Below are 26,861 nucleotides of genomic sequence, written 5' to 3'. Positions count from 1 at the left end.
TCCTCATGGTATAACCTCCGGGTCACAAAATGGCTGCTGAACATCCAAGCACCATAGCCATGTTCCAGGCTGATTAGTCTCTCTGCACTTTTTTTTTTTTTTTTAAATCAAGAAAGCAAAATATTTGCCAGAAGTCTCAGCAAGAAGTTATCCATTAGCCAGAACTCTGGATCAGGGTCATTCCTAGGCCAATTGCTAGCCAAGGGAAATGAAATAAGCATGACTAGTTTTGAAACTCAGGACCATGACTCAGAATCATTTTTGCCAAACAATTACTCCAAATTTTACCTCTAGGGACAGGACCTGCCTTTTCTAAGATCAAAGGTTCTGCACAGCTCTGTGTCTATCCTACTAACATTTATTAAGTACTTAATAAATATCAGACATTGTTCTTAAGCAATTACATGAATCCTCACTCATCTTCAGAGCAACTCTATGAAAGCAATGTTGTAATGTACAGAAGAAGAAATGGAGGTGTTGAAAAGCAAAACAGCTTTCCAAAGCTATGTAAGTCATGGCAAGGGAATGAAGAATAGGACTCAAGCATGACAATAGTGGCCACACTTCTGGCTCCTGTGCCCCACCGTGGTTCATCTCTCTCCTTAGCCATATAGGGTCAGTAAATTTAGTTGAATGAATGAATAACTGAATCAATGAATACAACTTTTCCAAGAAGAAGTTCTAACCTGCTAGAGGCTTCCAGTGCTGTTTGAAATCACTGTTCTCCATCCATCTTCTTAACGGGGTCAGAGTGTTATTACATGTACAGGATTTATGTCAGTTCATTCTGCTCTGAAAGAGAACAAAAATATCTGGTTTTCTTGGTGAGTTTCCTGCATAATAGAAACTAAGGAAAAGAAGTCTGCAGAAATCTGAGTTTATCAGCAGACTGAAGTAAAACAACTGTACATACATGTGAGTCTAGGGCCAAAAAATGAACAAAATGCAAAGCATGTCCAGACTTCAGCTAAATCCTTGAAAATTCTAGTAGCATCTGCTAGGCCCCATTAGAAAAGGAGAGAGGGGATACTGGGTCATCATAGATCAGAGAACTGAGCTGTAGATACTGTCCTAGCATGGGCTACACTGGATGCCAGACTTCCAAAGGACAATGGAGCAATTCTGCCAAATATCTCAATATTTTGTCTACCCCGTGCAAACATCTAGACTGTGAATAAGTGATTGAATTGTTCTGGTCCCATATCGAGATTTGGCACTGTCACACATGTAGCTCCAGCCCTCCTAAGAACTCCCAGAGTACTCAGACTCTGCCTTTATATGAAAAACCAGGCCAAATCTATGTAGCCATTTTTTTCAGTGTATATTTCACCTTGTGTAGGATTGCCAGGTTAGCAAATGTAAATTTAGGACACGTAGCTCAATTTGAATGTCAGATAAATGGTAATACATTTTTAATATATGTGTTTTGGGACATACCTCTACTAAAAATTTACTCATTGTGTGTCTGACGTTCAAACTGAAGTGGGCATCCTGTATTTCATGTGGCAGTTGTCCCCTTTTGGGACACCTAGTCCTGGCTAGGGATTTCTGTCACTGTGCTATCTCCCCAGCTATAAAGATGGGACAGAAACTCCCCTTTCCTCGTGTTCTCAGGAGAACACAAGTGAGAAGAGGTTTGAGAGGTTGTTAGGGGTCCAGAATCTTTACCCCGCCCTGACACTATTTGCATGAGCTGGGGCAAATTGCTTCTATTTTTTTTTTTTTTAATTTTGAAATCACCATGAGGACAAAACAGCTGAAATTCTGAAAGCATGTGATACTTCTCTCACAATCCCCCAAACTACATTCTGCGTTAACCACTGACTCATACAGCTACATTTAATATTCATGACAGCCCTATCATAGTACACACCTTCAGTGTTGAAAGGTCAAGAAAGCCTCCAGGGTCCAGCCAATGTTAACAGTGATGCTATAATGTGCCCTTGTTTTCTACAAGTGTAGAAATCCTGGTGCAAACAACCAAGATGGTCTAAATTCCATAATTCAGTGTAATTGATTGTCTATATGAAAATGAAAAGGTAAAGGTAAATAGGGGAGGAGGCCAATTCCCCGCTCTGAGAGCCTTCGGAGCCTCATAGGCATTTGGCCCTGGGCTGGGAAGAAGCAGACAATCCCTAGGCTGGGTGAAATAGAGCCCAAGGAGGTCCAAGCTGGTGATGGGGCCAGACCACACAGCGCACACACTTGCATGCTGGAAGTTTTGGAGGGACTTTCAACATCTCTCAATGTCTCTTCACTGTCCACAAGTTGTTGCTTCCATTTTCTTTCACTAACTCAAATCTGTCCCTTTCTGTGTTTCTCACTTTCCCTTTTCACCTCCTTGGAGCTGCTAGAGCAAAGGGTTTATTTCCTTTTCCTTTATTTTAAGATTTACTTATTTATGCATACCAGCACTGAGGTACAGGCCAGAGGTGCAGGGGCAGGGTGTGAGAGGATTCACCAGAGACAGAGTGGGGAACAGAACAGGCAGACTGACTGAAATACACTGCTGAGGGGAGCAGCAGGCAAGACAGGAGAGGTCTGCTGCGCCATGTGGGTAGCTCCCTGGCCGGAGATCTGCCTCGTGCTGCAGTAGTGCTGCAGTGGCTGCGGATAGATTCATAGGTTGCTTCTTAACCCCTTGCACCACCAGGGAGGCCCTAGAGCATAGGGTTTAGAAGATCCTCTCCCTCACTCAGAGCTCACAGAAACGCTTGGTCCTCAGCATGCATTAAGACTTTGCACCACTCATGTTCCGGTTCTCACACCAGTCTCATGAAGTTGACTCAGTTGTGAGGTTGGTAGGTCCTTTCTCCATTTTAAGGATGTCAAGAGGAATATGGTAAGAAAATGGCAAAGCAACAATCACAACCAGGTGTTTAGATTCTAGGCTCTGCCTCCTACACCTGTTTAACTTGCCTCCATGAAAGTCAGGAGTTGAGTCTATGACAACACTCGATGATGGCTCCTAGCTAGCACAGGACGACACACAACAAGAAGCCTTCAGAACATAGCAGTAAGTGTAAAAAGTCCATTTATCTGGAGCACACCTCAGAAGCTGAGCTAGGGCACAGGTGCCACATGGAGGTGTTTTACAAGGATTCAGACGGGCACAGAGAAAACTGTGCTTTGAGTTGTTTTTATGTTCAAATGAAGTGCCAGCTGCAAAGCTGTGAGTGGAGACACGCTGTTGAGATTACTCTAACTCTGGGCAACTGTGTTTCCAAAAACAATTTTAACTTTTTGTGGTCCTACTAGAGGCAGGAAAATACTCAATTATTCCAGACTCACAATTTTTGCTGGGAAAGGAAGGTGCGGTGAGAAGAATGATTCACTCGAAGAAACAGAATGCAAACTCTGGCAGGAACTCATGTTTTGGTTCAGTAAAAACAGACACCATTGTAACTCCTCAGCTCTTCTTGTTAAAACTGCAACCCTCCTTTAAGGAAGGGACACCTGAGGTTACCCAGCAGGGCTGAGTAGTGCCCTGTGCTTTGATAAGGAAGTGTAGGGAGCTCTGATGGGGGCCCACCTCTGGGGGCTGGAGATTAACTGTGAGGGTGAAGGAGGAGGAGCCAGCTATTTTGGGAGTCAGATAACAACAGTATTTTCCATTTTCTTTAGTGTGGGCAGATACCATTCCTTGATGGCTTTAAAAGTCACCATAGTTACAAATTAGTTATTGCTCAATCAGATTTCACCGAGATTTAGAATTCCATTCCTTCCATTGAGGTTGGGAAAGTGTTTTTTCTCTGCCCTTCTGACGTGATGAGGAGGATGGAAACTGCCCTTCCCTGAGACTGTCCTATGTGTCCGAAACGAGGCAACTTCACAGATATTATGCTATTCATGCTGTGATACCTCCTAAAGGTTAAGTAGTAAATGCTAGAGCAGTGCACAACCTGATGCACTGTCCCTGCTCCTCTTGAAGGAAAGAGAACACACGGGTTTCTCCAGGTCCTAGGAATAGCAGGACAGAGATGCTGCCATGAGTCCCAGCTGGGATGGTGATCCCAGAAGACTAGGAAATAGGAGGGAATTGTAGTAGACAGGAGAGGAACTAGCTTGTGATCCAGCTGCTTCAGACAAGGTTCCCCAACCATGACCATGACTCAGAAACAGCTTTGACAAATAAGAACTCCGAATTTTACCTCCAGAGAACACAGATTGTGGATGCTAAGCTGAATGGCTGCTTTACCTTTTGCAAATCACTACTATGGAAGCAGATAACTTTCTCCCAGCAAGTCTGCATCCTGAAGAGCTTACTCCCTTTTTTCCACATTTTCATTTCTCCAGCTTTGTTTCCTGTGCTCAGCTTATCCTTCCAGCCACAGTGGCCTTGTTTTCTGTTCCTGAAATATGCCAAGCAAATTGTTGTCTGGGGACAAGTGAACTTTCAGTTCCCTCAGCCTTGAACACTCTACTCAGATATTTCACAGTGGTAACCGCTAATCTTTTGAGTATCGGTTCCATTGTATCCTCTTCAGTGAGTCTTCCAAAAGCATCTCTATCTGCTAACAACACAGCACCAGTCTCTTTCCATCCCACCCCCAATTTCACCCATAGCATATTTCATTATCTGAAAGGACTCTGGTTATTTATTTAATTACTTATTTATTGCCTGCCTTCACCCCTCAAGTAGAATGTGACCTCCACTGGAACAAGGAATAGGTTTGTCTTTGTCATCACTTTATCCCCAACCCCTTCCTTGAATAGTGCCTGGTAAAAAGATGGTGCTCAATAAATAATTGTTAGCTTAATAATGATTAATGAATGATTAAATGAACACAAATACTCAGTTCTCAAAAAGAAAAAAAAAATGAAAGAAGGGGAGGGAGGGATCAGGGAGGGAAGCTAATTTATTTGCACTGAGATGGAGTCTGTGTATTAGAGCTCATTTTTTAATCTATTGGATGATTCTGCTCTGCAGCCAGCACACAGAATTGACTAAAATATCTAGCTCTTTAGGGCCTCCCTGGTGGAGTAAGGGGTTAAGTCTCAGCACTATGAAGCTATCAGCATCCACTGCAGCATGAGTTAGATCCCTGGCCAGGGAGATGACCCATGTGGAACAGCAGAGCTTGCCTGTCCCCCCACTGCTCCCCTCAGCAGTGTATTTCAGTCAATCTGCCTGTTCTGTTCCCCACTCTGTCTGGTGAATCCTCTTACACCCCACACCTCTGGCTTACACCGAGTTCTTGTATGCATAACTAAATAAATCTTTAAAAAAAAAAATCTTATCCAGTTTGGGAAGAAGAAATTAAGCCATATTGTATCCTTCTCTCATTCCTACAAAACTGGTCATCTACATAAGCATCCACAATAGCAGAGAAAAGAGAAACAGATCAGCTAGTTGGAAAGCAAAGAGCAATCTTGCATCGTCAAAGCATGACGAAGAGACAGAGAAATGGTGATTAGGGTTATAGGAGAGAGATCTATCTGGAGTAGGGAGGACTCTTCTGAAAGTATGGGCCTGGGATGGAATTGAAATAAAGAAAGAAAGCAAGAAGCCTCACAACAAACAATAACTATCACAGGCATCTGTGGGACAGGAGGGAAACTGCCCCTGTGGGCCAGAGAGCTAGCCCTAAGCACAAGTCCAGGAGGAAGAGAAAAGAAGGGTGCAATGGTGAACACAGGATCAGGTTTCCCTCACACAGCTGCCTGGAAATGGAAGCCAAAATCCAAATTAGTGCTATGTCATTTATCTACCAATGAATCCTTCCTCTCCTCCTTTCTCCAATCCTGGCCAAATATGACCTGTTGGCTTGGCTCTGAAGACACAGGTTAAGTGTGAGCAAGCGCTCCTTTCTGTTTTATATAGAGTAGGAGCATAGAAACCATTAAAAAGGAAAGGGCCACTGTGACCAGAAATGCCATCCCACCCCAGGCATCGCTCCCTATAGCTCTATCTGACCAAAATCTGTGTCATTCTCCACTTACTCCATGGAAAAACTCCCTTAAAACATTACCTTTCTTGGGTTTTTTTTTTCTTTCAAGGATTAGGTCTCAATTTCTATTACTGTTCTTATCATAGAATAAGGACTTAAATGTGTTAAAAAGGGAAGAAAAGGGGCCTCCCCTGGTGGCGCAGCTGTTGAGCGCTGGGCTGCGAAGCTGCCCGCAGCCTCTGCAGCGCCGGTTCAATCCCCGGCTGCCGGCAAGGGTCTCACATGGCGCACAGACCTCACCTGCCGCGCCCTCTGCTCCCCCCAGCAGTGTACTTCGTCAGTCTGCCTCTTCTGTTCCCTGCTCTGTCTCTGGTGAGTTCTCTCACCCTCCTGTGCTTCTGACTATACCCAGTGCTTGTATAAATAAATAAAGAAATCTTAAAAAAAAAAAAAAGAAAAAAGGGAAGAAAATATAGGAAATGTTGGGGGCCTCTCTGGTGGCGAAAGGGGTTAAGTTGCAGCACTGTGAAGCTATCAGTGGCCACTGCAGCATGAGTTTGATCCTCGGCCAGGGAGCTGACCCACATGGCTCGGCAGAACTTTCCTGTCTTGCTCACTGCTCCCCTCAGCAGTGTATTTCAGTCAGTCCACCTGTTCTGTTCCCTACTCTGTCTCTGGTGAATCCTCTCACCTCCCCACACCTCTGGCCTGTACCCAGTTCTTGTATGCATAAATAAATATTTTTAAATAAAAGAAAGAAAGAAAATATAGGAAATTTTGAGGTCTCCCTGGTGGTGCAAGGGGTTAAGACGCAACCTATGAAGCTGTCTGCAGCCACTGCAGCATGAGTTCGATGCCCTGACTGGCCAGGAAGCTACCCACATGGCACAGCAGACCTTTCCTGACTCGCCTGCAGCTCCCCTCAGCATTGCACTTCCTTTGGATCCGTTTCCTGTTGCTGCTGTAACAAATTACCACAAACCCAGTGGCTTAAAACAACCGAAATGGATTATCTTACCATTCGAGGGGTCAGAAGTCTAAAATGGGTTTTCCTGAGCCAAAATAAGTGTCGGCAGGGCCAGGCTGCCTCCAGGGGCTGGAAGGGAGAAACTGTTTATGCCTTCTCTAGATTCTGGAAGATTCCTGAGCTCCTTGGCTAATACCCCTTCTAGAACAAACATTACTCCAACCTCTGTTTCCATTCTCACAGAATGAACCTCTTTTTCTGACTCCTGCCTCCCTCTTTCACCTTTTAAAGACCGTGTGATCACAGTGGTCCTTCAGAGTAATCCAAGATAAACACCTCATCTCAAAACCCTCAAATTCAATCACATCTGCAAAATCTCTTTAGTAAAATGACATATTCACAGGTTGTTAGGATTAGAACTTGAATGTCCTGGGTAGGGGTGGGAGGGTCACTATTCTCCCTCCCACTCTTTAAAATTGGAGCACTATTTTACATTTTTTAAAAACCCAATTCTGCCAAGTTTTGCTCTTTGTCTATGCCAGCATTATAAGCCCCACCGAAGGGCACCTTCACTTACAAGGAATTCATGAACTGAAAATTCACAGCTAACATGTTAAAAGAAGTCTCAGGCCTCCCCGGTGGCGCAGCGGTTGAGCGCTGGGCTGCGAAGCTGCCCACAGCCTCTGCAGTGCCAGTTCGATCCCTGGCTGCCAGGCGAGGGTCCCACATGGTGCGCAGACCTCTCCTGCTGTGTCCACTGCTCCCCTCAGCAGTGTATTTCTTCATCATTCTGCCTGTTCTGTTCCCCGATCTGGCTCTGGTGAATTCTCTGACCTTCCTGTGCTTCTGACTGTACCCAGTGCTTGTATAAATAAATAAATAAATAAATAAATCATTTAAAAAAAAAAAAAGAAGTCTTCTCAGGACCCTGCTCGTGGCACAAAGGGTTAAGCACAGCACTTTGAGGCAGTCTACAGCCTCTACAGCACGGGTTTGATCCATGGGTGGCCAGACAGAAACCCACATGGCGCAGCAGACCTCTCCTGTGTCGCCCGCTGCTCCCCTCAGCAGTGTATTTCAGTCAGTCTGCCTGTTCTGCTCCCCGCTCTGTCTCTGGTGAATCCTCTCACCCCCTACACCTCTGGCCTGTACCCCAGTTCTTGTGTGCATAAATAAATCAATCTTAAACAAACAAAAAAAAAGAAGTTTTCTCAGACCTCCTTAGTGGTGTGTATATAAGAACGTTCAAAAGAACTTAGGACATGGTACTTATATTTTAACATATTAACCGTCATGCAATTCAAAACCATATGTTTAGAGAGTGGATTCTTTAGATGATTCCTTCTCCTCCCTCCCCGCAAAATAATAATGTGTTATTTCCTTACATAGTTCTAGGAATAGGAATTTTTAAATCTCCCTCATTTTCTCCTATGATCAAAACAACTCTCAAGGTGAAGAAACTTCACCTCAAAACTCGTTATTTTCTCCTTTTCTTGCGAAGGAGTCAGACAACAGCCACTGCTTATGCATAAAAATCTTTCACTCAAATGAAAATCATTCCTGGAATCACAGAATTTAGGGCTGAAAGCAACAATATGGATCATATAGTTAATCAGTTTCTTGACCTAAGATGTGCAAACAGAGCCCCAGGGAGAGAAGGGGCTTCCCTCAAGTCAAGCTGCTCTGGGAGTTGTCTGCTTTTAGACTCCTCTCCTCAGGGAGAAATAGTCCCGATGCTTTTCATATTTCTCCCACCATTCTTGCCTTCATCCCTTTCATCATTTTTTTCTAGGTTTCCTTGACCTCCCAGCAAGGGTCAAGTCCTCCACATGGGCTAACACCACCAGTTAGACGTGTCCTCCACACAGCTGTGGGAATTCCTCCAACCCAGACCACATTCCTTGGCAAGTGTGTGAGAAGGGAAGCTTTAAGGTGAATGTCCCTCTCCCTCAATTCTGGCAGACACCGTCTAAGGGCGCATTGGGAGGCATTCATCCCTTCTGTTCACATGCCCTCTGTGGTAAAATGCAGAAGCCAACACTTTGGTCCATGGGCATGAATGAGACACAGCTTAGAGCCTATGGCACCTGAGGCTATACGGGCTTCAGGTTCACAGGGTCAGGACACAAGAAACTGACATGGCTGTGTTCCATATAATGGGAAGTCTGCTGCGAAGATATGCAGGACATTCCCATCAGCGTGAAGTCCTTGCTTAGGCTACAGGCTTCCCTGCCCGTCCAATCAAAGGAAAGCTCCCATCTCCTCTTTACCGCCCATCCTATCACCCTATTTGATTTCTTTGCAAGCAAGCCCATTTCTTTCTTTCTTATGTGCCTCCCTGCCTATACTCTCCGCACCAGATGAGCTCCTCTGCCTTCATCATTTTTTTCATTTTTGCACAAATAAAATTAACCCCAAGGTTTGCTTCCCTCCTGGTGGTCAAGCAGCTGCCAGCAGCAAAACTGCTGTTTTATCCACACTCAGGGACAGAAAGCCACATCCTTTGCGTGACCTGAGCACTGTGGCATAATCCCTGTGGCCAGAGAAAAGAGACAGACTGACTGACTGATGCAAGGCAGATGGGGTTTTCTAGATTTTCTTGCTTCAAACAGGACTCTATGCTGGAGCATCAGCAAAATGTGGGGTGGCCACACAAGGCAGATAGGAGGGTCCCCAAAGGAACATCAGGCTGCTGTTGGAAGGGAGAGGTAGGGAAGTGGAGGCCAAATACACATTCGATGAACACCCACAGCAACCAGCCAGCCCCACCTGCTTCCAACTACCACTGTACTCCTGAGTCCCAAACCCACACACTTTCCTGGCCAAGTGATTGGTCTATGGAGACATATATTGTGTTTTAAACAGTACATATTTTTTAAGCAAAGAATTAATTTTATGAGGGGCCACTGTCATGGACTAAAAACAGCAGAGGCTGCTCTGCATGGCTCATCCACAGGTAGCTGCAGCTGTGCAGAGTCACCAAAGAATCTTTCCAAAATTTTAATCAACAACTTCATTAGGGCAAATGAGAAAGACAACCTCATGACTGAATGGCCTTCTGCAGCATCCAGAATGCTTCTTTCAACTTCAAATCATTAAAAAACATTGGTTTTGATTTAGGGAATTAACTTTACAGGGAGGAAGAAAGTTTTGGCTGCATTCCTTCCTGAGAGGGGTGGATCGAGATATATCTGGACAATGTGTTCAGATGAAAAACATTTTTAGACTGGCTTGTGTGTTTGGGGGAATGAAAATGTGAATTTTATAAAGTTTGAGGGCTTTAAGTTTTCCAGATTCATGCAGTTAATCTTCTGTAACTAATTTGTAGATTTGTTTCTCTCCTGGATTTGGATGGGCTGAGTATTATTACAGAAATAAAAACTCATTGGATTTTTCTCTGGCAACAAAAGTGTGTAAGTATTGAATTGGGATATAAAATTTAATAGATTCAGTGTGTTTAATGCTCCCTAAAGATTTTGATCATTTTTTAAATTATTGCAATGGTAAGGCGAAAAGGATTTCTCTGACTGGCTCACCTTGTCGATGAGGAAACTGGAATGAAGAGAGGCAAAATGAAAGACCTTCATTGTCTAAAACTCAGTCGTCCAAAGCTCCATGATTCTAATCTATGACTTTCTCCTCCTTCCTGGGAGGTATCTTCTCCCGTCTTAAGTTAATCAGATTCTCATGGTTTCACCTGAGTTAGAAACTTGATGTATCTTTTTTTCTACCATAAGGGTTTACAATTTCCCAATGGCTTTTTGGAAACGTGAACGGTTAACTGGGAAGGCTGTCTGAACACTGGTCATCAACTGAATCTCATCTATTCTACCCAAAGAGTCTCCAACAATAAATGTTTCTCCAACAGCTCTATCTTCCCCCTTCACAAGCTCTGATTTAAAAAATCGTTGTCATCCTAGCCCTAAAGGAAAAATATTGACAGTTCTAAGATTCACAGTGAGAACTTTCTCACCCCCACAGTTGACTGAGACGCTCCAGGCTCTAAGACAAAAAAGAAGTCAGCAAGCACTTGGGGGGACCAGGGCCCCCAGATGATCTCATCAGGGATGTCAAGGAGGAAGGGGGTTCCAGAACAGGACTTCTGGATTTGTGAGGTTCTTTGTGCTCTGGGAAAGAAGCCAAAGAGGGCGGCCTGCCTGTTGCACAAGGGGTAAGATGCAACCTATGAAGCTATCCGCAGCCACTGAAGGACAAGTTCGATCCCCGGCCAGGGAGCTACCCACATGGCACAGCAGACCTCTCCTGTCTTGCCAGCTGCTCCCCTCAGCAGTGTATTTCAGTCAATCTGCCTGTTCTGTTCCCCACTCTGTCTCTGGTGAATCCTCTCATCCCCATACCTGTGGCTTGTACCCCAGTTCTTGTATGCATAAATAAATAAATCTTTTTAAAAAAAGCCAAAGAGGCAAACAATGTATCCTGTTGGGAATGGAAGGTGGGTCAGGGCCAGGACTTAGTCTGCTGAGGTGCCAGGCCAGGGTTGGTCACAGAGACCAGGGCCATGACCTGAAGCTGCAGGCATGGAAGACCATCTTCAGTGACTGGGCACAGAATCAGGGAAGAGGTTGGAGGGTCAAGAGTGCTTGAAGGAGGATTTTTTTTTTAAGATTTATTTATTTATTTATACAAGAACGGGGGTACAGTCCAGATTCATGGAAGGGTGAGAGAATTCACCAGAGCCAGAGCGGGGAGCAGAACAGGCAGACTGACAAAGGAGAGGTCCACAGCACCATGTGGGACCTTCGCCGGCTGGCCGGGAATTGAACCAGCGCTACAGAGGCTGCAGACAGCTTCACAGGGCTGCACTCAACAGACTGTGCCACCAAGGGAGGCCCTGAAGGAGGATGTTTATACCAAAACTTCGTTGAGACAGTAAGTGTCTTGACCAATTGAGTAGAGCAGAAGCAGGGTTATCAGAAATAGTACCTAAGAAGATGGATTTCTCATCTTTTTGTGATTCCCCACATTTACTTTCTCTCCCCATGCCATGGATGGACTGTGGACTGTGCCCCCTCCCATAAAAGAGATGTCAAAATTCCCAGTACTATAGAAGGTGACATTATTCAGAATAGGGTAGTTGCAGTTGTCATCAGTTAGAATGAGAGTCATAATGGATCCAGTGACTAGTGTTTTTATATGAAGAGGAAAATTGGACACATGCAGACAGGAGAACAAAACAGGAAGACACAAAGGAGAGACTTCATGTGAAGACTGACAGATTGGAGTTCTGTTACCCCAGCCAGCAATGCCTGGGGCCACCAGAAGCTGGGATAGCTGAGGAAGGAAGGAGTGTGGACACCTTGACTCCGACTTTCACCTCCAGAGTGTGACACACTCCCTCCCTACTGTTTGAAGGGGCCCAGTTCATGCTATCCTGTTACAGAAGCCCTAGAAAACAAATACATGCTACTTTTATGGTTTTCAATGTCAGCTAATTAAAGGAGAGGAAAGCAAAATAAAGGTTTGTTTTCAACACCAGTATTTAAAATAATCAGCCAAAATCTACTCAGACATCTGCTGTCCCTAGAGACCAGCTTCTCTTCAGCTCTCCTCCAGTGTGAATGCAAGACCCTCCTTGAGATGGAGAAAAGATGGCCACAATCAATATCGATTTTCCTAAGGAGATCTTTCTCCCAACAATCTTTTTCTGTCTACTCTCTGAACCCTTTTATATTCTCAAAATAGTTGAAAGAATCTAAGTATTGCTGAACAAGTCCTCAGAAACTCCTGATGAATATCTGCACACAGTGATTTGTCACCTCTGTTTGAAAGTTCGCGTCTGTTGTATCTTGGTGCTTAAACAAGACTTTATTTTAACAAACGTTGAAAGACTGAAAAACAACAGAGGCTGGCAAATATGATCAAGGAATGAGAATCTATTTAAAAATCAACCAGAGATTTGAAAAAGAACCAAACAATTTCACGAAGTAAAATGTGTGATAATTAGAATGCTAAAAGTGATGGGCATGTGAGAGGAACAAGAAGGAGGCTGACAAGAAGAGGGCACTTGATTTCCCTCTTCAGTTTTGGTCTGAGGTAAGCATTCCAGGTTGGCAGGCTACTCTGCCGGGAGAGGTCATTCAGGGACAGATTTCTTCCATCTTGGTCCTCGGCTGTGCCTGAGGACATTGACCTCGTCTGGCTATAGTAACAGGTAACAAGACTAATTTTTTTTTCCCTCATTCTTTCTGAACCATTAATCTTGTAAATTACTTAACAATGAATTTCCAGGGCCTCCCTGGTGGCATCAGGGGTTTAATCTCAGCACTATCAAGCTATGACCAGCCTCTGTGGCCCAAGTTCGATCCCCGGCCAGGGAACTAACCCACATGGCACAGCAAACCTCTCCTGACTCGCTCAGGCTCCCCTCAGCAGTGAATTTCAGTTGATCTACTCTGTCCCTGGTGAATCCTTTCACCCCCCCATCCCCCCCCACTCTGGCCTACACCCCAGTGCTTGTATACATAAAATAATAATAAAGAAAAGAATTACCAGAAGAATATTTACACATTTTGGTCTTGTGACCAGGTTGAACTACTTGTAAAGTAGGTAAATGTTTTTCTCTCCATTTGTGAGCCATCTCATTGCAAGCCAGTGACAGTTTATGGACCTGATGTGTTCCGTAGCCAGCTCTTTGAGTAGCGTTATTCCAACTTACAAGAAGGAGAAAGAGGTACAGGAGAGACACCCCACTGTCTCACAGTGGTGCACATCCCACCTATTGAGGACTTAGTCACAGGCCACCTGCAATTACAAAGTTAACTGGAAAATTCCACTAGCTGTATCCATGTGTCGCACCACAATGCTATAAATACAGCAGAAGGACAGCAGGATTTACTGTGTACAGCTTCTTGTCTTCATCATAGGTGGGTTACAAAGCATTTGGACAGAATGCATTAGAATGTCGGTGAACCAAAGAAACTATCCAGAAAACTCTCTAGAGACAAAGAAATAGAAATAGAAAATACATTCTCTGAGTCTTGGACAAGTTCCAGTAGAATGGGGAAGAGGCAATATCTACAGCAATAAGACTAAGGCTTTTCTAGCATGATTGAAAGATGCCAGTAGTCAGGTCAGGAAGCACAGTGAATCTCATGCTGAACACTATTGTAAAGGCTTTATATAGTAACAGAGTAAATAGGCACAGAAACTTTACACAGAAGGTGTTATCATCACCATTTTAGGAAATTCAAGGCACAGAAAAGGTAAGAGACTAGCCCAGCATCATAGAACTAGCAAGGAGCAGAGATAAGGCTCCAGGGCCTTTTATCCCTTTATTATATCAACTCTGAAAAACCCTGTGCTGTATGAATAAAAACAACAAAGTCAATGTTTTTTAAAAATAAATGTGGGGAGGACCTCCCTGGTGGCACAAGTGGTTAAGTCTCAGCACTGTGAAGCTATCAGCAGCAACTGAAGAATGAGTTCCATCCCCAGGATGTGGGAGGTGACCCACATGGCACAGCAGACTTCTCCTGTCTCACCTGCTGCTCCCCTCAGTCAGTTTGCCTGTTCTGCTCCCTACTCTGTCTCTGGTGAATCCTCTCTTCACCACCCCCAACACACATCTGGCCTGTACTCCAGTTCTTGTATGCATAAATAAATAAATAAACCTTAAAAACATAAATAAATAAATGTGGGGAACATGTTCATTTATGTCTAATTATTTACTTAAAAATAAACTAGGGGCCTCCCTAGTGGTGCAAGGGGTTGAGCACTGCACTATGAAGCAATCTACAGCCTCTGCAGCACAAGTTCATCCCCAGCAGGCCAGGGAGAAACCCACATGGCACAGCAGACCTCTCTTGTCTCGCCCACTGCTCCCTTCAGCAGTGTACTTCAGTCAGTCTGCCTGTTCCGTTCTCCACTCTGTCTCTGGGGAATCCTCTCACCACCTGCACGTCTGGCCTGTACCCAACTCTTATATGCATACATAAATAAATCCTTAAAAAAAAAATAAACTAGTAGGATTTCACTCTAAATGTTAAATTCACATGACTGGGAAACATAGTATACTGGCTGTCCATTTTCTTAAGTCACTCCCAGAAACCCACCCAAAAATGATAGCTAAAGAAGAAAACTTCATTTACAGTAAAATTACAATGGCTGCGGCTGCACAGGGCAAGCCCTGAAGGCTTTTTGGCATGTAATACTTGTTTGCACTCAGGCATAAGTGAGACCATGGGCCATGGCCACATCTGCATTGCTGATCTGTGACCACACGGAGATACCACAGAGATCCAACCCAAAAAAGTGTTCCAAGAAAACCATCTAGCTCTGCATTCCAGAGAGACAGAAACAGTGCTGCCTTCCGCCTCCCCACCCTCACTAGGCCCCCCAGCAGAGTTCCCCTCTCTCCAGCTCCACACTGCTCCTAGTCCTAACTCCCTTGATAAGAAATCCTCAGGTGAATCATTCCACCTCTTCCGACTTCAGTCTGCATCTGTAAATGTGAGGCCTTCTCACCACACAAATATTTTTCTCCTTACAAAACCTGACAGAGTGCCTCCCTGGTGACGCAGGGGTTAAAGACAGCATTGTCAAGCTTTCACCAGCAACTGTGGCATGAGTTTGATCCCTGGGAGCTAACCCACATGGCGCAGGAGACCTCTCCTGTCTCACTTGCTGCTCCCCTCAGCAGTTTATTTCAGTAGATCTGCCTGTTGTTTCCTGCTCTGTCTCTGGTGAATCCTCTCACCCCCCACATCTCTGGCTTAAACCCCAGTTCTTGTATGCATTTATAAATAAATCTTAAAAAAAAACAAAAACTGACAGGCAATGCATACATGGAACCAAAAAGAAAGACAAGTCACTGTAGTTGAACCAGAGGGGACAGAGAAAATTGCTGCCCACCAGAGCTTCCCATCCCATACCTGTCCATGGACTGGGCAAAAAAGCTGCTCAGACCCTTCAGAGAAGTCTGAGTGAAAGTCCCCAGCTCCTATGATTTCTTTTTTTTTTAAGATTTATTTATTTGTACAAGAGTTGGGGTACAGGTCAGAGGTAGAGGAGGGTGAGAGGATCCACCAGAGACAGAGCGGGGAACAGAACAGGCAGACTGACTGAAATACACTGCTGAGGGGAGCAGCAGGTGTGACAGGAGAGGTCTGCTGCACCATGTGGGTGGCCTGCCACGCCCTGGCCAGCCGGGAATCAAACCCATGCTGCAGAGGCTGAGGACAGCTTCACAGCGCTGCGCTCAACCCAACGTGCCACCAGGGAGGCCCCACTCCTGTCATTTCTGATGTCCATTTAGCTGTAATAGCTGATGATTCTCTCTGGAGCCAGAAAAGTATTTGTCTCTGTTCTCATCTTTGGAAAAGCAATATAAAGAGGAGGAGGAGGAAAGAAAGGAAAAGGAGGGAGAGAAAGGTGGGAAGAGAGGGAGGAGGGTGCGAGGGGAAAGGAAAGAGAAGCAGGAAGATGGGGAGGAGAAGGGAGAGGAGAAAGAAGGCCCCCCCCGCCCCCCCCCCCCGGAAGCTAGGGGTGGGAGGAAGATGCAAATTAAGCATTCAAACAAGAACTGCAAGTTTTGTTCAGGCTTGAGCCCAAACAACACCTGACAGCTGTCTTTGCTTAGTGAATAATTAACATGAAGTAACTAAACAAGACATTTATTAAGGAGAATTATGTAGAGCCTCCCTGGTGGCGCAAGGGGTTAAGATGCAACCTATGAAGCTATCAGCAGCCACCATAGCACGAGTTCTATCCCCGGCCAGGGAACTACCCACATGGCACAGCAGACCTCTCCTGCCTCTCCTGCTGCTCCCCTTAGAAGTTTATTTCAGCCGCTCTGCCTATTCTGTTCCCCACTCTGTCTCTGATGAATCCTCTCATCCCCTGCACGTCTGGCTTGTACCCCAGTTCTTGTATGCATGAATAAATTTAAAAAAAAGAATTATGTAGTCATATCCCTTTTATGCTCTACCCTATTAAAATGTCTTGTGAGGAAAGAGCCGTTTGCGGACCACAGGACTCACCTGGGGAACCGGCAGGTTGGCAGGGACAGCTCTGGCTTCAACCAAACAAACATGTCAGCATCACGATTCTTCCACCTGAAAATTTATATCGCCCTCTATGTAAGCAAATCTGAAGGATACCAGCGAACTGGAAACATGGAACAAGAACAAAAAGCCTCTTTGGTCTCAAGGGCAACAAAATAAAAAGGGCTTCTTTTGGGGGGCCATAAGAAAAGAATTACTCACTTTAAGCGCTCAAGCTGACATTTTCATGAGAAAACAAATTTGGACAATTTCATTACTGCTTGCAAATACCGAATGACCTGGAGAGCTAAACAGCGTTTCCGCAGGCATCTCCCTCATCTCCAGTCTGCAGGTGTTACACACCCATGCCTTTCTCTCTTCCCTATATATCCCTAGGGGTGCCGATAACATTCTTCCTTTTATTTATTTGGGGTAATTTAGAGAGTGAGTTTTGTGTCTATCTGCCATGTGTTTTTCCTCAACGTCAGTAGCAAAGTAGTTCTTACACTTACACTGTACCAAGGGCTATTAAGATGACGCTGCATGAACATTACAGAAAATAAGCTATTACTTCTATCTCAGAGCAGCTCCCCTTCCCAGAATGCCCAGGCTCCTTCTGGAGCCTCCCTACCTGCTGAACCTGATGCCCCTTCCCTGTTCCCGTCACCTGCTGCTGTTCTCTCAGATCTCTAAACTCACTTTACTGGATTTCGTCAAATCCCAGATCTCACCAAGGCTCAAATGCACCATTGTTTTAGATGATGCTGAAGAAATGAAACATATGGGGCCTCCCCGGTGATGCAGCGGTTGAGCGCTGGGTTGCGAAGCTGCCCTCAGCCTCTGCAGCCCTGGTTCGATCCCCGGCTGCTCCCCGGTCACGCGAGGAGGGTCCCACATGGCGCGCAGACCTCTCCTGCCGCCCGCTGCTCCCCTCAGCAGTGTACTTCGGTCCTTCTGCCTGCTCTGCTCCCCGCTCTGGCTCTGGTGAATTCTCTCACCCTCCCGTGCTTCTGACTGTACCCAGTGCTTGTATAAATCAATAAATAAATCTTAAAAAAGAAAAAACAAAAACAAAACATCTTAAAAAGAAATGAAACATACTGGCCATGAACTTTTGATACTGCACTTATCAAAAGAGTTGTATTAAGGCTTATCTAGATATAGGACTAAAAGAATAGGATTTCTTGCTCTTGTACTTACATAAAAATAAAAATACACACAAAGTTAATTAATGATTTTTCAAATCCCTTCATATTGAGAGTCTGGCACGTTAAGTCTTGTTAACAGCATCCATGTCCTCTCACGGATTTCCATCTCCTCCAGGATACCAGCTGGTACCTGGAGCTCCGCTATGGTCTACAAGATTTTTTCCCAAGCCACAGTCAGGCATTATGCAATTTTTTTTAAGATTTATTTTTATTGGGCTTCCCTGGTGGTGCAAGGGGTTAAGCACAGCACTGTGAAGCTATCCGCAGCTACTGTGGCACGAGATCGATCCCCGGACAGCCAGGGGATCTTTTGAAAAAGATTTATTTATCTATGCATACAAGAACTGGGGTAGAGGCCAGAGGTGTGGGGGGTGAGAGGATTCACCGCAGACAGAGTGGGGAGCAGAACAGACAGTTCTACTGAAACACACTGCTGAGTGGAGCAGCGGGTGAGGCAGGAGAGGTCTGCTACACCATGTGGGGATCGAACTCATGCTGCAGTGGCTGGCCATAGCTTGATAGTGCTGAGATTCTAACCCCTGCGCCACCAGGGAGGCCCCACATTATGCAATTTTTGATGTAAGCACTTTCCTGGTCTCTCCAGAAGGTGTCAACAAAGGTTTTCAGATGACAACAAAGACTTGACCATTGTCAAGCGGTCAAGTTGTCCAGTCACACCATCAAAACAACAATGGGATTCTCAGCTGTGCAGGCAATGACAACTGGTCAGAATGGCCACTCAGGCAAAAATGATTGTGAGATGCCATCCATTCTAAGACTCACCCCAAATTCAGAAATATGAACACCTGAGGCAGGACAGAGAGAAGCTCTGCTGTGTTCTCTGGATATTCTCACCTTCCACTCAGTCAACTCGTCTTGCTATTCAGTCTGCAGCTTCAGGGGGATGGGTCCTCTCTAGCCACCTTCTTCCCTAGGTCTACATTGCACCCCTTCTGAGCTGTGTCTCAGGCTGTAATTACACATTTACAATTGTGGTTGTAAGGCAGCAGGAGGAATAAATCATATTCCCGAGTGAGAATTCCTGATGAAGTCTTCATGCAAATGTATAGTCCATTTGCAAGAAAGTTTTATTCTGGTATAACAATAGACATAAATGTAAGTCATCTATTCATTCAACAGACACTCTTGAGTCTTTAGTGAAGCATGCATTTGAGCAGAGGAAGGGGGAATGGAGATAGATAATAAGCAAAAATACGATATGTAACATGACATGATGTGACGTGATATATAAGAGGTGGTAATGAGTTATGTCAAAGGAGAGAAGCAGAAAGAGCATAAAGTTGAGAAAGAGCTTCTTTACATATGGCTTCGGCATGGCTTTGCTGAGTAATAACATTTGAACTGACACCTAAAGGAAGGAGGAAGGCCATAAAAGTGTGTGATTGTAGAACTTCCTCAGACAGGTAGGAGGCAAAGTTCTGAAAAAAGGATCTGGCATGTCAGAAGGGCAGCAAAGGGGCTAATCAACAGGAGCATCGTGATCAGAGCAAAGAGTCGTCAGAGCCAAAGAGAGGGCCAGAGTCTATGCATGTGGGACCTTAAAAAACCACTGGGAAACACTTTGGACTGATTAAGCTGGGCAGATGTCCTGGCAGGTACTCCAGTGCCCTTTACACCTGTCATGCTGATTTTCTCAGGGGCTTTAGGGTGACAAGATGTGAGTGAACTCCCCACGCTCCTTCCTGCATCTGGTCATCACTCACTGGATCCCTACCTGCCTAAAGTGCCTCCAGGTGGTATTTTTTGCTTTGAGATATGATCTCATGATAAACATTGAAGAAGGGAGACTTAAAGGGCATGATGATCACATGCAATCATTGAAGCCTCTTGGGAATTCAATATTCCCCTGGTCCTAGACGAAACTTCAAGAACGACAGATGCTCATTCTCATACCTGAGTGGGAAAAACAGCCCCGACATGATACTAAAGACCATGAGGACCTTGAGGATCACTACTGATGACTTAGAAATCCGTCTGCCATCCATGTCTTAAAGCAAGCTTCTGTGAAGGCATCACATCAAGAAAAGGGATCTATTTCCAGCCCAGACTGCTTGAGAAGTCTGCTGTGCCTTTCAGATGTGGAGACCCGGGTAATATTTCCACAGAAAAGTCAAAAGCAGGGCTGGGGTACAGGACAGTCCCAAGTGCAAGGTGAGGAGGGGAGACTGGCCCTGGCTATGGAACTGACTGTCGTGCTTGCACGCCGGCTTATGTGTTCTCTCAGTGTTCAAATGATTCTAAACAAACCCAAATTTATATTTCTATATTTAGCAGCCCCCAGTTTGATTCTGATCCTGTCTGGAGACTGCATGGCCTTCTGCCAATGATTAAATTAGTCTGTGGGATATCTATTTCCCTGAGCTAACCAATGGTCATGTGATATTTTTAGCAACTGTAATATAATGTCAGTAGAATGGTGCATTTTTATGACTTTGTAGTCGCTAATGTAGTTGAAAAGTTGGGTCTCTTGTTAACCCCATAAGAGAGATACAGGGGGCCTCCCTGGTGGCATAGGGGTTAAAGTCTCAGTGTTATCAAGCTATCCCAGCCAGGGAGGTGACCCTCATGACACAGCAAACCTCTCCTGTCTGGCCCGCTGCTCCCCTAGCAGTGTATTTCAGTAGATCTGCCTGTTCTGCTCCCTACTCTGTCTCATGTGAATCCTCTCATCATCCCTCTCTGCCCCACACCTCTGGCCTACACCCCAGCTCTTGCATACATAAATAAATAAAATAAATCTTTGAGAGAGAGAGAGATCCAGACAGGGCTCCTGATGGCAAACCCAGTGCAGTGCCTGCAAGGAGTCCCTCCCACCAAACACCAGACGCAAGCGTGTTGCCAGGAAAAGAAGAAAAGAGATAAAGAAGTTCAGAATGTGGGTGAGAGTCCTTTCCAAATAGCCATGTCCGTGTGCCCTGAACAGCCCATTTACTGCACAAACAGCCTCCTCACTACCTACACGCTCCACCCTGTCCCTGACACACCCAGCACCTTCCTTCCTCTTCTCTCTTCACACAGTCTCTTCTGCTGGATGCTCTCTCCCCCTCGTGCAGCAAATACCACATTCTCCAAGGAACCTTCTCATGTCGTCCCAGGCAGGACTCGTTTATCTCTGTTCTTCACATTATTTCTGTAAAGACAGGAAAATATCTTCTCTTAAAATGTTTACCAAAGTCATGCCAGGAAAGTCTGAGAAACTGACACAGCCGAGCAGACCCTAAGGAGACACAACGAGGAAATATAATGAGGCCCTGGAATAGAAGGACATTAACTCAAAACTAAGGAGTGAATTATCTGAATGAAATAGCCATTTTAGCCACTTTTCAATATTGGTTCATTAATTATAACAAAGTTTCCACATCAGCAAAAGACATTATTAATAGAGGGAACTGGCTGAGCTGTATGGGAGCACACTGTTCTGTCTTTACAGATTTTCTGTAGATCTAAAAATGTTCTAAAATAAAAGGTTTATCTCACACACACACATATGCACAGCACACACACGCGCACACCCCACTCACACAATGAACCTGCTTAACCACTACTGAAGAACAGGAAGGACCTTCACAGGTAAACCTGCTGAAGATGAGCGAACAGGGCAGTCAGTAGAGCCTTGTAACAGTGGCTCCTGCCGGGGCACTCTCCTGACCGCTCTGATCTCAAGGCCAGATCTGCTCAAATTCATGAAAATGATGTTTTATTTTATTTCATTTATTTTTTTTAAACAATATTTTCTTCCTCCCACCCCCGCAAGTGTAGTCCCCATAGAGTTTCCTTCCCCAAGGCACCCGTGCACCATCACCTCAGTCCCCTGTGTTCCTCCCTCCCTCCCTCTGCTGCCTCTCCCTCCTCCTCCCCTGCAGGATGCCTCTGGTTTATAATTGTCTGTTTTTGCTTTGTTGCATTTTGTACTGTTATTATAATTTTTTACACTGATGTCTTATTGTGTTCCCCTATATTCCTGTTATAAGTGAAACCATCCGATATTTTTTCTTTTTCCTTCTGGCTTATTTCACTGAGCATAATTCCTTCTAGCTCCATCCACGTTGCTTCAAATAGCATGAGTTTATCTTTTTTGATTGCTGAGTAATATTCCATTGTGTGTATATGCCACATCTTCTTGATCCAGTCATCTATTTTTGGGCATTTGTGTTGGAAAAACAGTATTTTAAACAGAAATGCAGACCTAAAGAGGTATGCAACTGTCTGAATGGTGCACAATATTACTTTAAAAAGAGAATAGAATGTCATCTGAACCCCCTGCCCCAAATCATGCTAATGCTTTTGGAAAATATTAAGTTTATATCAATTAAATAGAATACATGCATCCTTTGACAAGGTAGTTTATTATTATTATTATTTAACATAAAAACACAAAGACAAGCAAAAAAGCAAAACATGCAATATTCCAAACTATAAATATATTAATCACATAAACACCTTGATTATAGATTTACACAAAAATGTGGTTTCTCCCAATGAAAGCAGTTCCATATAATCTCTTTACTCTTATATTTGCTGATTGAATATGGCTAATTTAATCTGATTCTTTCTCTTTTTTTTTTGAACCAACTTTTGTACTGAATTTATTATTTTTTTAATTTTAATTTTATTTTTATATTCCCCATACAATTGCAACCCCCTTATTTTGACCCCAATCCAACAAGGTAGTTTTTATGAAACTAACAGCAGCAATGTAGGAGCACAAAAGAGGCCCTGGGGTCTCTGCAGGGAAAAAAGGGGTGGACTGGGCAACAGCTGAGTGTCCATTGGCAGGAAATGGCCAGTGAAGCTGGGCGCAGACACAGCACAAATACATTGTGGCTCTGTAGATGAATGAGCCCTTCGAACTGCCAGGATGGTCCCCATGTCTTGTTAAGTGAGACCAGGATGAATAGGGAAGGAGAAGGGGTAGACTGCTTACTAGATATGGGGTTCCTACTATGATGAAAATGTTCTGGAATTTGATTGAGATCATGGCTGTACAATGTCGTGAAGGTCCTAAAAGCCACCAAAGGTATTAAAACCACTGAAAATAGTCAAAACGACAGATTTTAAGTTATGTGTATTTTATCTTCATCCAAGAAACAATCACAAATGAAGCCTCTGTGTGTATATTTCCAACGTGCTGCTCTAAGAACTCCTTGGTAAAAAGGCCATGATGAGGAGTGTGCAGTGGAGGAGGCATGAGCCCCCTTAGGCCTGCTGAGAATCCAGGTTTTTGTGGAAGGAAAGGGGTCTCTCAGGAGGAAAGGCAGGAGCAGGACAGAGCATGGCGGGAGCAGAGAGGGTCTCTGGGCTGGGGCTGGGAAAGGAGATTAGGGAGGAATGTGTCTTATGGGATTGTTTAGAGAAATCTTTAGTGCAAAGAACGTAACCCCCACCATGATATCACAAACCCTCCGGAGAGCATCAGACATGCTTATGAATACTTATGATGTATATCTGGTTTGTTTGGTGTTCTTGTGGCGTGAGGAAGATGAAGTTTAGTCAAAATAAAGCTGAAGTTGGGTGAGCCTGTGGGGAGCTGGGGCAGGTGTCAGTGGGTAAAGCTTCTTTAAAAGCCATGTCCTTTGGTGGCGCAAGGGGTTAAGACGCAACCTATGAAGCCATCTGCAGCCACTGAAGCATGAATTTGATACCCGGCCAGGGAAGGGACCCACATGGCACAGCAGACCTCTCCTGTCTGGCCCACTGCTCCTCTCAGCAGTGTATTTCAGTAGATCTGCCTGTTCTGCTCCCCACTCTGTCTCTGGTGAGTCCTTTCACCGCCCCCTGCCCAACACCTCTGGCCTATACCCCAGTTCTTGTATGCATAAATAAATAAATCTTAAAAAAAAAGAAGCTTCTTCCCTATTTTCTTCTAGTCTTATATTATGATAAGTATAGACTTATGTTTAAGTCTTTAATCCATTGGGGTTAATTTTTGTGCATGGTCTAAGATAGGGGCTCAGTTTCATTTTTCTAATATGATAATGCCATTACCATTTGTTGACAACACTGTTGTTTTCCTATTGAGTATTTTTGGCTTAAGATGGATTTTTTTTTTCATTATTGCTAATTAAGAGTTAAGTCCAAGTTTGCTGGTTTCGATAGAATAAATGCTCATCCTCCCTCCCCACCTCCCAAAAAGGGACTTTAAAACCTCTGTCTAGTTTTCTCTCAATCACTCACCTTAGGAGACTTCTTTACCCAACTCTGTTTCCTATAGGAATCAGCACACAACACCTAACACTTCTCTTCATCTAGTGTCAGAATCTGTGGGAATTGTATTCCCCATAAACCAGGGCTTGAGGATGAACTGGCACCGCACCAGCTCCGAATCAACTGATCGCTTTCCAGGCCTGATTCCTCTACCCCTCTGGCTCCTGTGCACCATCCTAAGCTTCACTCTGCTCCCCTACTGCCCCCCCCCCCAGAGTCTACAAAATGGCACAAATGAGCTGATCACACACTTGGCCTCACACCACCTGGAACAAGTTTAAAGTCAAGGTAATAGCCTCTGACTTCGCCTTAGCTCTGGACATTTTACTAAATTCTTTCATGGGCAGTATTAATTTAACCACACAATAACCCTAGCAGGCAGAGGCAGGTTTTTATTGGCACCATGCTATGGGCGATCAAACTTGAGGTCAGGAAAGTTGAAGATGCAGCAAGCAATGGGATTTCCACTCAGAATCTAAATCATAGTTTTCGTGAGTTAACTCAGCTCTTTAGGGAATAAAATCTACCAACTGAAGCCAATGAGCTTGCTCATTCATTTAATCATTGGTCTGTTTGTTAATCTTCGTATTCCTCCCATCTGGCACACTGTTGATGACATAATAGTAAGCCTCACTAAATGTTTTGAAATTAATAGATGGCACATTTCCTTTCCTTAACAAGGAGCACTGAATGAATGAAGTTGGAATGATAAGCAGGTAGACAATCACAATACAGTGATGTAATTACAGTAATTCAATTAATATTTATTAAGTATTTACTATATGCTGGAACTGGGAAGAGACAGAGAAGCCATCGTAATGCGGAATTTAAGTCCTCTGTGAGAATCTGACTACCTGGAGTTAAATCCCAGCTCTGCTATTTTTATCTTTGGGACAAGGGCAAGTTATTTGATGTTCAGAACTCAAGTTTCCTCCTCTGTAAAATGGAGTAATAAAACATACTTTACAGAATAATTTAAGGATTATATTAGTGAATATATGGAAAGTTTCAGAATAGTGGGCCTCCCCGGTGGTACAGCGGTTGAGCGCTGGGTTGCGAAGCTGCCCGCAGCCTCTGCAGCGCCGGTTCGATCCCCGCCGACCAGGGAGGATCCCACATGGCGCGCAGACCTCTCCTGCCTGCCACCCGCTGCTCCCCTCAGCAGTGTACTTCGGTCCTTCTGCCTGCTCTGCTCCCCGCTCTGGCTCTGGTGAATTCTCTCACCTTCCCACGCTTCTGACTGTACCCAGTGCTTGTATAAATAAATAAAAAAAATCTTTAAAAAAATAGTTTCAGAATAGTGTTAGCTGATGATAATTACTTAATAAATATTAGTTATCCCTACTAATAGTTATTTCTATTAGGAAGTTGTGATATAAAAGGCAGAGTCTACAACTATAGGGAAACAGATTTTTAATTACAAACTTAAAATCTCTGATTTTTAAAAGTAATCACAACCACTGACAGATGTATGTATACACATACACGCAATAGATTTATTTTTTAAAAGTCATAAAAGATATTTGATGGGGAGTTGAGAATCTTTAAACAAATGATACAAAACAAGCAGATATCCATAAACAAAAATAAAACAAATCAAAATACTACCTTGATCCTTATCTCACACTATACATAAAACTGAATTTGCAATGGACCACATACCTAAATGTGTACAGTTAAGCTCAACTCATTACACTTCATCCCAAAATGCTCCCTCATGTCCTTTTGCAATCAAAACCCTCTCCCTACCCTGTAGCTTTGACAGCCTGCTTCCACCTCCTTTCTTATCACTCAAGGTTGGCTTTCTAAAAAGAGCCATATAAAATAGAACCACACAACATTTATCCTTCTGTGTCTGACTTCTTTGCTTATAATGCTTTTGAGATTGATCCATGTTCTTACACATATCTGCAGTGTGTTGATTTTTCTTGCTGAGTGGTATTCTGTACTATGGATATACTATGACTATGAATCTATTCACATGTGACCATTCAGATTATTCATCATTTTTAGCTGTTATAAATAAAACTACTGGAACATTTGAATACAGGTTCTTGCACAGAGATGCTTTTTTTTCCCCCAGGTAAACACCTGTGCAAAAGTAGGTGAATGTTTACAAGAAACTGCAGCACTGTCTTCCAAAGTGGCCGGTCACCCAGTTTGCATTTGGATCGTATAATTTTGCATTCCCACTGCTGCTTAGACAAGCTGGGAGGCAGATGAGGGAGTGGAGGGCCACTCAGCTAGCCTTGGACCTTCTGAGGAGATGTGCTTAGGGTGGCAGACCGAGACAAAGAGCAATATTTACTCCTCGGTAGAACCTTAGGAAGATGGAGTCAGAACTGAAGTTCAGAGTAAATTAATACCCACCGTCCAAGCCCAGATCAAAGGCAGGGCCTCATGTTGGCAGAGTCTCAAAATATCTTAAAGGCAAGGGAAGACAATTCTCTTTCTCTCCAAGCTCACATTCTTAATCCATGTGCTCACCCTTTGGCATATAGAATTGCAAATATTTAGGAAACAAGAGGATGGGGCCTATTCTATATACAGACCAAGTGCCCTCCTTCTG

This window comes from Talpa europaea (genome assembly GCF_964194135.1).
Source record: "Talpa europaea genome assembly, chromosome: 7".
Classification (NCBI taxonomy): Eukaryota; Metazoa; Chordata; class Mammalia; order Eulipotyphla; family Talpidae; genus Talpa; species Talpa europaea.
This window is presented reverse-complemented; position numbering follows the sequence as displayed.